Source organism: Procambarus clarkii, chromosome 55 (genome assembly GCF_040958095.1).
Source record: "Procambarus clarkii isolate CNS0578487 chromosome 55, FALCON_Pclarkii_2.0, whole genome shotgun sequence".
Classification (NCBI taxonomy): domain Eukaryota; kingdom Metazoa; phylum Arthropoda; class Malacostraca; order Decapoda; family Cambaridae; genus Procambarus; species Procambarus clarkii.
In genome coordinates, this window is record NC_091204.1 from 19,448,638 (window position 1) to 19,461,905 (window position 13,268).

Here is a 13,268-nt window from a genome sequence, read left to right on the forward strand (position 1 = left end):
GGAGACCCGAGCCCTGAAACGGAACAAGGGGAACCGGACCAACCCAAAGCACATCCCCAGACACGGTACGCAGGTAACGGCAAAAAGCGCAACCGGACAACACAGGACGCACCCCTGGCCAAACCAATCAAGCATTAATAACCCAAGAACCCCTCCGGAAAGCAGTAGTCTCGACCGTTGCCAGGACGGAGAAAGGCTGCAAACGTACAAACCTTCCACCAGTACCAAAGAGCAGAAACCTGAACCGAAGGGGCTATCACAAACTGAGGAGAAGATAAGAAGGCACCCTGATCAAGGACTAGGACGGCTCGGGCGACGCATGACCAGGCCGGAGGTGAAACAAAACATGAGAAAGCATACGAAACGGGGCAGATGTGACGTCCACCCCGAACGCAAGCAGGAGTGGCTCTGCCAGCGCTGCACAAAACGAGGCGACAGTCAGAAACATCAATTTACTGTAGTCTTGAAAACCCAAGAAAGGACAAGACAACCCGATGCAAAGGAGAAGACACCCTACGAAGAGCAAGAAAAAGTGCATAGATACACCAGGAACGTCATACTGTCGCCAAGACGAAGCTCGCAGGTGGTACACCATCAACAAAGCCACCTGATCACCACAGAGATGGTGATACCTGCGTCAAAATACCAGACGCGAAGAGTCGAGAAGAAGGCCGAACCAGTCACGTACAGAACCGATTTGACCTGCCGAAAGAGACAGAGCCGCGGGAAAACACCTCGGGTTCGGACACCTATCAAGCAGCGTCTGAAAATAAAGCTGTGCCGGCTACCAAGGAACCATAAGGACTACTCTCGTGGGAATGGGCTCCAACCGAGCTAGAACCTGAAGCAACAGCTGGATCGGGAGAAGAGGAACAGGTACCCCACCTCGACCAGTCCTGCAAAAAGAATCCACCGTGAATGCCTCGCAGGCGGGAAAAGGCGCTACAAAAAGGGGTGATGCCTAGACCACACAGACTCGAAGACGTCCATGGCCGGCAGAACCAACAAAACGAGTCGGCGACGACTGGCCAATCCGCGAACAGAGGAATGAACCGAGACAGCTGTCCGCCAGGACGCAGGACACACCCCGGACATGAACCTCACGGTTAGCCAAACCCCGAGAATCCAGCAAATGAGCCACTCTAAGGAACCAACCCCAAAGGTCAACACCTAAGAGAAACCCTGTGGTTCCGGCAAAGAACCGCCAGAGAACAGTCCGAATTGAGCTGAATGGTAGAGCACCGAGTGACCCAAACTCTCCGAAGTGCAAACAAGACAGCCACGAACTCCCGAACCGTGCTGTTGGTTGATACCTAGTTGATGGGGTTCTGCGAGTTCTTCTATTCCCCAAGCCCGGCCCGAGGCCAGGCTTGACTTGTGAGAGTTTGGTCCACTAGGCTGTTGCTTGGAGCGGCCCGCAGGCCCACATACCCACCACAGCCCGGTTGGTCCGGCACTCCTTGGAGGAATAAATCTAGTTTCCTCTTGAAGATGTCCATGAAGATGTGATGCTGTGAGCTCGATGGACGGACAGACCCCACCATCCCGGGCCGACCTGGTGAGCACTGGTCACAAAGCCCCAGCCGAGAGATGACCCGTCCGTGAACACACCGTGCGAAGGTTCGGGGAGGTGCCAATGCACGGAACCTCGAAAATCCCAAAGAGGAAGCTGGTGACGCAGTACCAACACAAGATCCCCAGAGGAACAAACCCAACGATTGCAAGAGAGGCGGAAGGGGAGTCTCCGAAGGAACCAAACAGATGCCGAAGCCAAACCCGACCCCACAAGCAGACCAGCACGTCGAAGTTCAGACTCCCACACAACTGCTCGAGCAACCGCTGAGCCACCTGGGACCCCCTCATGACCAGCCGAAGGTGGGACCACAGCTGCAGCAACACTTCTGGAGGGAAAGACAAGGAGCGGCCCAAGAGCCCTAAACAAGGCCCACCAAGGTCCGAACCTGGGACGGAAACAGATGGAATGGCTTCCAGATCACCAGGAAACCAAACCCGGCGATCTGGAAAGAACCACACCCCTAGCGAGCAGATAAGCGGACCGATTGGGAGCCAACATCAGCCAGTCGTCGAGGTAGGCCAGACACCGAATCCCAAGCAGACTCAGACAGGGCACCAAGATCCGGTAAAGATGCAAAAAAACACCTAGTGCCAATTACAAAATAGGGAAGGGAACAAAAGCAGCAAGCCTGAAGCCCCACCACCAACTGTGCCAGTCCCAGAAAACTGGAGAGGAACGTGCCAAGCACAGCCCCCCAGACAGAACCCCCAGGGAAACCGAGGGACAAGGTGTGAGAACAAGCATAAACAGCCAGGGACACTGAGCCTAAACCCAAGGGCCCTGACCCAAAACAGACAAAATGGAAAACCTGGTGTAAAATCAACACTCAAATGTTCCCAGAGGAACACTAAACGGGTAGAAAACACCAGAAAAGCAAAGAAATTACAACAGAATAAAACCCCTGAAAAAAAAGTTGAAAACTCACCCAAGACGCTCGTTCGCAAACCCAGGCGCATGTAAACAAACCGCAACGCTGCCCTGGTGGCCACGCCGGGAAACCGGCAGAAGAAAATGGCCACCAGAACAGAGGGCTGTGACCGACGCAAAAGATACGAAAACACTCCAGCAAAAGTGGGAAGCAAGCAGACTGGATGGGCGAAAAACTCAGCCTAGAAGCAGAAAACCCAGACAGGGGCAAACTGTCCCAGAACTGCTAGCAGGCATCCCTCACAGCCCCGGGAACCAGCAACAGAGGCCCCGGGGCAGAGCCGTCTTCCAAGCCCTCCACTCTTAAGGAAAAGGAAGAGTCCATGGGAAAGGCAGCAAGAAAGGGCTGCTGGTAAGACCCAGAAGCCTTGGCAGGAGGAACAGGCTCGAAAACCTCCGTCACCAACCCGAACGGGGCAGCCCCCGAAAACCGCCAGAGTCTCGGCCCCGACTAAACCCTGCCCCGACCCCGAAACCCACAGACGGTCCGGAGCCGGGAACAGGGAGGGAAAGGGGCGAACAGCACCTAACCAAAACAGGGCGGCCTCGGGGCATCCGAGTGGGAAACCAACCTAGCGTGTTGCAGCAACCTAACCTAGCTTGCAACACGGATGCCGCCCATACTCTGAACAGTAATAACATCAGGAGAGTACTGGAGAACAAGCAGAGAAACTCTCTCGCAAGACTCCGGGTCAAGGTGTCAGTGACCCAACAGGCAACATGACGGAGGTAAAAGTGGAGACTGTCACCCAGAGACAAGGGCACAGCAACCAACAATAAGAACATATGAACATAAGAACAAAGGTAACTGCAGAAGGCATATTGGCCCATACGAGGCAGCTCCTATCTATAACCCCCCAATCCCACTCATATACTTGTCCAACCCGCGCTTGAAACAATCGAGGGACCCCACCTCCACCACGTTACGCGGCAATTGGTTCCACAAATCAACAACCCTGTTACTGAACAAGTATTTACCCAAGTCTTTCCTAAATCTAAACTTATCCAATTTATACCCATTGTTTCGTGTTCTGTCTTGTGTTGATATTTTTAATACCTTATTAATATCCCCCCTGTTATGTCCATTCATCCACTTGTAAACCTCTATCATGTCACCCCTAACTCTTCGCCTTTCCAGTGAATGCAACTTAAGCTTTGTTAATCTTTCTTCATATGAAAGATTTCTAATTTGGGGAATTAACTTAGTCATCCTACGTTGGACACGTTCAAGTAAATTTATATCCATTCTATAATACGGCGACCAAAACTGAACTGCATAATCTAAATGGGGCCTAACCAGAGCAAGATATAGCTTAAGAACCACACCAGGTGTCTTGTTACTAACGCTTCGATTAATAAATCCCAGTGTCCTATTCGTCTTATTACTAACATTCATGCATTGATCCTTTTGTTTTAAATTCTTACTAATCATAACTCCCAGATCCCTTTCGCAATCCGACTTCGCAATCTCAACACCATCTAGCTCGTATCTTGTAACTCTATCATCATTACCTAGCCTCAGAACTTTACATTTATCAGCATTAAACTGCATTTGCCAATCCTTTGACCATTTCAAAACCCTATCTAGATCAACTTGAAGTGATAGTGAGTCCTCCTCCGAATTATTTCCCTACCGATTTTCGTATCATCGGCAAATTTGCAAATGTTGCTACTCAAACCTGAATCTAAATCATTTATATATATTATAAACAACAGAGATCCCAGGACACAGCCCTGAGGTACTCCACTAACAACATTATCCCACTCTGATTTAACCCCATTTATACTAACTCTCTGTTTCCTTTGGAATAGCCATGCCCTAATCCAAGTTAATATAGCACCCCCAATACCATGAACTTCTATTTTTTTAATTAGTCTTTCATGTGGCACTGTATCAAAAGCTTTACTAAAGTCAAGGTACACAACATCACAATCCTTACCACTATCAACTGCCTCAACTATGCTGGAATAAAAAGTTAGCAAATTTGTTAAACATGAACGGCCATTTGTAAAACCATGTTGCGACTCATTTATGTTTTTCAAGATGGAGACGAATTGTATTTGCAATTATTGATTCAAGTAACTTTCCCACAATAGACGTTAGGCTAATTGGCCGATAGTTTGACGCAAGTGATCTATCTCCTTACTTAAAAATTGGTACCACATTAGCTACCTTCCATGACTCTGGCACTCTGCCTGACTCTAATTGATTTATTAAAATGGTAGACAGTGGCTCGGAAAGCTCCTCTTTGCATTCTTTAAGCACTCTGGCAAACACTTCATCCAGCCCTGGGGATTTGTTTGGTTTTAGTTTTTCTAATTGTTTAATTACATCCTCCCTGGTAACTGCTAAACTAGTCAACCTGTCCTCATCCCAACCCACATAGACTTGTTCGGCTGAAGGCATATTGCTAAGTTCTTCTTTAATAAATACAGATATAAAATATTTGTTAAAAATACTACTCATCTCCTTGTCATTATCCGTTATTTGAACTGTCTCAGATTTTAATGGACCTATCCTTTCCCTAGTCTTAGTTCGATATAACTGAAAAAACCCTTTAGGATTTGACTTTGCTTGCTCTGCTATGCGAACTTCATAGTTTCTTTTTGCTTTCCTAATCTCTTTTTTAACATTTCTAACCAGTTGTATGAATTCCTGTTCTAAACTGACTTCCCCATTCTTAATCCTTTTGTACCAAGCTCTCATTTTACCTATGAGAGACTGATTAAAAAAATAGAGTCTCATGGTATTGGGGGTGCTATATTAAGCTGGATTAGGGCATGGCTATACCAAAGGAAACAGAGAGTTAGTATAAATGGAATCAAGTCAGAGTGGGAAAATGTTGTAAGTGGAGTGCCTCAAGGCTCTGTCCTGGGACCTCTGTTGTTTATAATATATATAAATGATTTAGATTCAGGTTTGAGTAGCAACATTTGCAAATTTGCCGATGATACGAAAATCGGTAGGGAAATTAATTCGGAGGAGGACTCACTATCACTTCAAGTTGATCTAGATAGGGTTTTGAAATGGTCAAAGGATTGGCAGATGCAGTTTAATGCTGATAAATGTAAAGTTCTGAGGTTAGGTAATGATGATAGAGTTACAAGATACGAGCTAGATGGTGTTGTGATTGCGAAGTCGGATTGCGAAAGGGATCTGGGAGTTATGATTAGTAAGAATTTAAAACAAAAGGATCAATGCATAAATGTTCGTAATAAGGCAAACCGGACACTTGGATTTATTAATCGCAGCGTTAGTAACAAGACACCTGGTGTGGTTCTCAAGCTATATCTTGCTCTAGTTAGGCCCCATTTAGATTATGCAGTTCAGTTTTGGTCGCCATATTATAGAATGGATATAAATTCACTTGAACGTGTCCAGCGTAGGATGACTAAGTTAATTCCCCAAATTAGAAATCTTTCATATGAAGAAAGATTAACAAAGCTTAAGTTGCATTCACTGGAAAGGCGAAGAGTTAGGGGTGACATGATAGAGGTTTACAAGTGGATGAATGGACATAACCGGGGGGATATTAATAGGGTATTAAAAGTATCAACACAGGACAGAACACGAAACAATGGATATAAATTGGATAAGTTTAGATTTAGGAAAGACTTGGGTAAATACTGGTTCAGTAACAGGGTTGTTGATTTGTGGAACCAATTGCCGCGTAACATTGTGGAGGTGGGGTCCCTCGATTGTTTCAAGCACGGGTTGGACAAGTATATGAGTGGGATTGGGTGGTTATAGAATAGGAGCTGCCTCGTATGGGCCAAATAGGCCTTCTGCAGTTACCTTTGTTCTTATGTTCTTATGTTCTATAAGGTTCTTTAAATTATTTGTTATCCACTTTGGGTCATTAGTATTCGATGTATTCAATTTGTATGGTATACTACGTTCCTGTGCTTTGTTTAGAATATTCTTAAATAAGTTATATATTGAATCCACATCGAAATCCCCTTTTACGTCACCTATCGCTGGGTTCATGTCTCGCTTTAAGACCGGCCCACACCCCATACCCAAGATTTTCCAATCTATTTGACCCCAAAAATTTCTTAGGCTATTAAAATCAGCTTTTCGGAAATCTGGCACTTTAACACTTTAGTGCGCGCGGCACTTGCTGAAAATAAAGCGGGTTGTGCGCGCGGTGTTCTGGGCGCTCAAGCGTAAACACAAAAAAGTGTATAATCTTTTCACACTCCTAACATCAATTCTTGAGCTACGTTTTTCATTTTGGTATCAATGCGTAGGCAATAAAATTCTCTACAAGATCATATGCATAAAATGTCACCCAAGCATTTGGTATCCCACCACGAAGTAAATAAACACGTAGATGACTCACCGTGACACCCAAACAGGAAGTAAATGTTCATACTCTTTCGTTTGTTGCCAGCCTCACAGTCATCCTACAGCGCTCATTTTGATATCACTGAACTCGCAATAAAATTCCCCATCCAGACATATGCCTATCAATGTCTAATTATGGTATCGGGTGACCCGCACGAGTGTGGGAACTGGACGAAGCGTTAGCAGTGATTTCAGCAGCGACGACACTGGTGTGATGCAGCACTTTGAATGTTTATAGTTATTTCACTGTCCTGACATTATTTCTGGAGCTACGTATTTCATTTTTATAGCAATGTGTTCGCAATAGAAAGTTCTATAAGAACATGGGTAGAGTTGGCCAACACAGCGTCAAATAAATTTGCGGCGAATAAAATCTTACGCGTGTTTGTACCCGTGAGCGTCAAAAGTTTTTACTTTGCTCATGTTTTTCAAGTTTATACTTGTTTCACGCCGTTTTTTTCTTTTGTATAGTGTTCGGAATAAAATTCCCTACACAGACATATGCATATCAAATACAATTCCTTGGAATTCACAGCTGTAGAGATGACGGAAAACACACAACCGGAACCCGCTCTTGACACTCCAACTCACACCCGCAACACCCACAAAAAAAGTTTCTCTTGTTTCGTGTATACTTACTTTAGTTTTCGTGCTACAGTTCTCATTTAGGTATCAAAATATTCCTAAGAAAATAGACTACAATACTGAAACAACCTAAGACAATTATGTGTACTTACCAAAGCAAAGACGATTGTAGTAAAATAAGTTGAGCATTTTATCTCCACTCCACCTCCTTCAGGTACTGATTCCTGAAGTTGCTCAACAGATGTTCCTAGGTGGAGTGAAGCTGGTGCGGGTGGTTATTTCTTGTTCACCCAATACACCCTTTTCCTGTGATAAGTGGTGTAACAAGGTATGACGCAGAGTGGAACATCGCATGTCTTGCACGCTATACCAGTTTCCTTCCTGATACCCGACTTTGCACACACTTCACACCTGCGACGTTTGGGGATTTTTACCAGCTCATGTTTCAATTTATAGTTCAGGCGAGTCTCTGCTATAACAACACGTCGCTGTTGTCTCTGGGTTGGCAATAAACTACTGTCTGAATCGTCGCTCTCACTATTGTTTTCAAACACTAATGTGGAATATGAATTATCTTCATCAGATTCATCTTCAGCACTAGGTGTAGACGTGAAGAGAGGGCGCCTCACACCCGACGGGCCAGGTGTTGACGGGTCAGCAGCAGGATACACAGGACCAGTGTCATCATTTATGTCTGGAGCATGAACTAGATGTGGAGATTGTGTAGTTGTTGCAGGCCACTCTGCCTTGTCAAATTTCAATAAAGACCAAATAGCAACTTCATGGAACTGGAGCAGAGTTAGTTTCCTTCGATCATCTGTGTTGGCCTTGTACAATGCATAAGCGTTTTGCAATGCCATTTGCAAGAAATAAAATGTTATTTTCTTGGTCCACTTGTGACATTTCCTGGCGAAATGGTAATACTTTACCATTTGATCAAAGTGGTCAACACCCTTCATGAACTTATTGTAGTCAACAATTGCCTGTGGTTTGTTCACCACAACCTGCTGTAGTCTTACTGTTCCATCTGCCCTGCAAACTCGTTTTCTTTTCTGAACTTTCTTTGTGTCTGCATTGTGTAGGTTGGTAATCATAGAGACAACTCGCTTGTCGCCCGCAACTCGCCCCCTCCTCCTCCTCCTCAGTTTGGCTTTCAGTCTCATCCTCTGTTGAGTCATCCCCAAGGGGTCTATGGCCCCCAATTTCAAATTCTTCTTCTACATCCTCACCTTCTGCATCACTTCGTTCATTTTCAGCTTGATCAAAGGCATCCAAGACATTGGGAATCTTGGTGGGAGTGAGCCTCATACCAGCAAACCTCCTATAGATGGCGGTAATCCTGTCTTTTCCACTTGATTCTGAGGCTCCTGTAGCCGAAACACCGCTTGGGCCTGGTGCTGGATCCATTATTGATGAATTTAGTGGGTTATAAACACACACAAACGGGTAATAATCCTTGAAAACGTGCGAGTTTGGCGGCCGAGGGGAGAGAGATCCGATCACGTGACGGATCACTGGGTCACAGCCTGTCACGTGACCCAGTAGGCCGACGTGACTTGCGGCCTACCCGAGAGAACGGGAATTTCATGGCGCGGAGTTTGAAACAAACCCCAAGTAAATCGGATTTAAACTGGATTTTTTACAAATATTTTAAACCGCACCGTAAATTTACGTCGTGATCCGACAAGCGGTTAGGGAAAACGCCCGTAATTCCAAATCGAAAATCCAGAAAAGTGTTAACAGAATTTTCTCCTACAGGTCTATTCTATTCTATGCTAAATCTGATTACTTTGTGATCACTGTTCCCTAGCTCACTCCCTATTTCGATGTCATTAATTTGTGTTTCCCTGTTAGTTAACACTAAATCTAAAATATTATTTTCCCGCGTTGGTTCCTTAATGTGTTGCGTAAGAAAGCAATCGTCAATTAATTCTAGAAAATCTTCTGCTTCACTATTCCCTGTTTTGTTCACCCAGTTTATTCCACTAAAATTAAAGTCACCCATGACATAAATACTGTTAGATCTAGATGCTCTAGATATTTCATCCCATAGATGCTTTGCTTCCATTCTGTCTAAATTTGGTGGCCTATATATAACTCCTATTATAATATTATTTGCTTTTTCGTTTAATTCTATCCAAATAGTTTCTGTGTGTGAAATAGTTTAAATCCATTTATCTGATATTCAGCTAATAGTTCTCTATTTTCTACATTCATCCAAATTTCGGTAAGTGCAATAATATCTATTTTTTCTGTGCAGACAAGAGCATTTAATTCTTTAATTTTATTTCTTAGACTTCTACTGTTAGTGTAATATATCCTAAGTGAATTGTTATTTTGAGGCCCTTTTCTTTCCCTGATCTTTTTGCCAATTCTTTTCTCCCACGAACACATACTTTTATTACCTCCTTCCTCCAAATCAATTCCCATACCACTATCTACTAACAGTTTAAACCCAAACAAACACCTCTAACCACTGGTTCCAACGAGTTCGCAACAGCAACAACCCCAGCCCTTGATAGATGCACCCCATCACGAGCATACATTTCATTTCTTCCATAGAAGTGTTCCCAGTTGTCTATGAAAGATATTGCATTTGATTTGCAATATCTTTCCAGCCGGCAATTGACACCAAGTGTCCTTGACATCCATTCATTTCCCACTCCCTTTCTTGGAAGAATGCCACATATGATCGGGATTCCTCCCTTGCTCCTAACTAATTCAATGGCTGTCCTGAATCTCTGTATTAGTTCCTCACTCCTAACTCGTCCAACATCATTACCCCCTGCACTAATACAAATAATGGGTTTGTTCCCATTTCCCGTCATAATATCATTCATGTTTCCAACAATATCACCAATTCCAGCTCCCGGATAGCAAACCCTCAACCTGTTCCCCCTATCTCTGGCACAAAACGTTCTGTCTAAATACCTCACCTGGGAATCTCCCACAACCAAAATTCGCTTCGGTACCTCCTTAACACTTTCGCGCACCCCGCCCGCCACCCCTCAACTGTGCGATATGGGACCCAGGGTGTCACGGGAGTGCGCGTAAATTCTGAAAAGTGTATACTCTCTTCAACTTTGTCACCTTAATTCTCGTCCTACGAGATTAAATTTTGTATCATTGTGTTCGCAATAGAATTCTCTACAGCACTAAATGCATATAAACTCCAAAAGCCCGGCTAATTACCCGCAGCAAACAGAGAAAGTGCGAACGATTTTCCCAGGAGCGCGCAAACGCGATAAAATGTTTTCACTATTTTCACTCTGGTCACCTCAATTTTCGAACTAGGTCTTTCATTTTGGTCTCAATGGGTTCGCAATAGAATTCTCTATAGGAACATTAGCATATAAAATAAAAAACATGGTCACGCTCCAACCGCCGACGAGTTGAAGACGGGCCACGCGTTACAAGTGAGTGCTCAGATGCCTTCCAGCTACACTCCCAATTCCCGCCCTTTTCAAGCCTTTTTTTCGCAATTTTCTTCCTGGAAGGGCCTTGTTCATGATCACTATCCATCATGGAGTAAGCGTAGATAGTTTCTAAAGCCGCAGTAAGAAATATAGCCACAGAAAATAGCCGAAATGTTCACACGTTTGAGATGCGAGTGGAGGCAACATTGGTCACAACAGTGGAGCGAAAACAATGGGCCCACAGCGTGTGCCAAGCTGCCTGAGGGCCACGAGGCTCAACAAAGAAAATGGGAAGACATCGGCGCGCATTTTAAAACAAGTCCCAAAAAAATCGGATAAAAACCTGATTTTTGGCGATTATTTAAAGTGGATGACGCAATGCTGCGTCATCCCCGGTATTACCGCCAGTAAACGGATGACGCAATGCTGCGTCATGCCCGGGCGAAAGTGTTAACTTTCTGAGCAGCCTGAGGGGCCTGCGCTCCGCCACTCCTTGCTGATTTCCTCGCTGCAGGCTCACCACAGCACTCGTTCCAATCCTGTACAAGACGGGTTGGAACCTGAAAGACACATTCAATGGTCCACCAAGCCCAGACAGGGATTTCCAGGGCCTGTAGGCTGACTGCTACGGGAAGCCCGGGCAAGGTGTTGCTAACCGGTTAAGAAACCCAAAAATAACAAGAGTGTTGAGTATAGCACTGAAAACCCCTGCGACGTGTACAATCACGGGGGCCTAGCAGAGGGCCGCCAAACACTACCAGTGGAACTATAGCCACACTGGGCAGACCCCCACCAGGCAAATGAAATTAAAAACAAAAGAACCCCCCCCCCCCCCCCCGCAAAAGGACACCATCTTCAGAGGCAACAGGAACCGGTTGCCTTACCCAGGGCCAAACAAGGGCCCCAAGCCCCTGCTGGCCCTAAGGGCGAGGCAAATGCAGAGCAGCAAGAACCTCTACGGGAATGGTTCCCGAACGCCCCAGGGAAGATAATCCTGTCACGCAGGGGCAGTACTCACAGGGCGCTTAGGGAAGGAAGCCCCTAAGCGCATGCAGCCCCGGCACAGTTGAGGTACTCCTGGCCACCGCACAACACAACACACGTCAGTGAACGCCACACAAGGCAAACGCCGCGTAGGAAACTGAGGCCAGAAAAGCGTCTATCCCGGTTGACTTTAGCTTACGAACTGAAGCTAAGCAGCCGGCGCGGTAGGTCCGGAGCTCCCCCTCTCGGGGCGGGAAGGGCTGCATGGACGATCGGAACGGCAGTAAAGTGTGATGTTTGCTTGTTTCCTTGGGATTGTAGGGAGTTTCTACCGCTCTGTTCGTTTTTTTGTTTTAGTTTTTTACCATGTGGGGTTTGTTTTGTTATGCCTACCTTTCTGGGTGCCTAACCCCGGTCGATGGCACATAAGGAAAACCCCAACCACAAGGGGGTTTTGCAGGGCCATTGCTCCCTGAAACCTCTCTGAAGGGGCCAGGTTCTCTAATATAACATACATTAACCCGATAAGCTCCAGGGAGCCGTAGGGGCTCCCCACAGAAAACCAGTGTTGAACGTAATGAAACAGCATTTTTTGGCCGATGGTGTGGTGGCCAGTTGTCTTAGTGTACAGGAGCAGCATGTGCTTAGGGTTACCTTCTTTAGGTGCTCCATAAGAACTACCCTTTCATGTCAGGGTTATCTTGCCCGGGGCATTTGGGAATCACTCCAGTTTGAGGATTTCGTCGCTTGACATTGTCTTCGCCCTTCGGGTATGTCAGGAGTCTTTGGCTCTCCGTCTTGCCCTGGGTGGGGAAGTGTTATTGGCTGGGTGGGGCGCACTGTAGCTGGCGCAGATTGCACACGTGGCAGCCGACGATTCTCTCTGGCTGCCAGTTTGTTTATTTGTTGTGTGTCTTCGGGAGTTTTGTGCCCGGGATGCCCACCCCAGTCGATGGCGGAATATGACATAAGTGTAAAGTGCTCATGTGCTATTGCTCCCTGCGCCTCTCTGAGGGGACCAGGTTCTAGCTCTAGTTCCCGGTAGGCATAGGAACTCCCTGTGACTGATGACCTAAAAACTAATTTAGCTCATATCAGTTCGGTTAGCTTCAGGGAGACGATGGGAAATCTCAAGGACATAGCAGACAAAGATGGGCCACCACAACCTGAATCAAGCTTTTTCATGCCCCTTTTTTGTGGGGCTCCCCACAGAAAAGAAAAGCTGTAATACAAAGTAACTGCTGCTTGATACCTCAGAACATCCATCAAGGAATGGGTGAGATGTAGCACATGGGGGGAACAAGTCCCACTTGACTCGGGGGTCACAGGTGTCACCGACCCAACAAGCAGCATGGTGAAGGCAGAACGTATGAATGTCGCCCGTTGGCACAGGCAACAAACAACCTTCAAATTTGTACAAAGCTAGAGCAGG

At 45.9% G+C, this 13,268-nt stretch overlaps 1 protein-coding gene across 7 annotated transcripts in view; it reads right to left on the minus strand.

Moving 5' to 3' along the window:
* Positions 1-13,268, minus strand: part of Nipped-A (Transcription-associated protein Nipped-A) — a 331,196-nt gene that overhangs the window by 162,257 nt on the left and 155,671 nt on the right. The gene's annotated exons all lie outside the window — the stretch shown is intronic.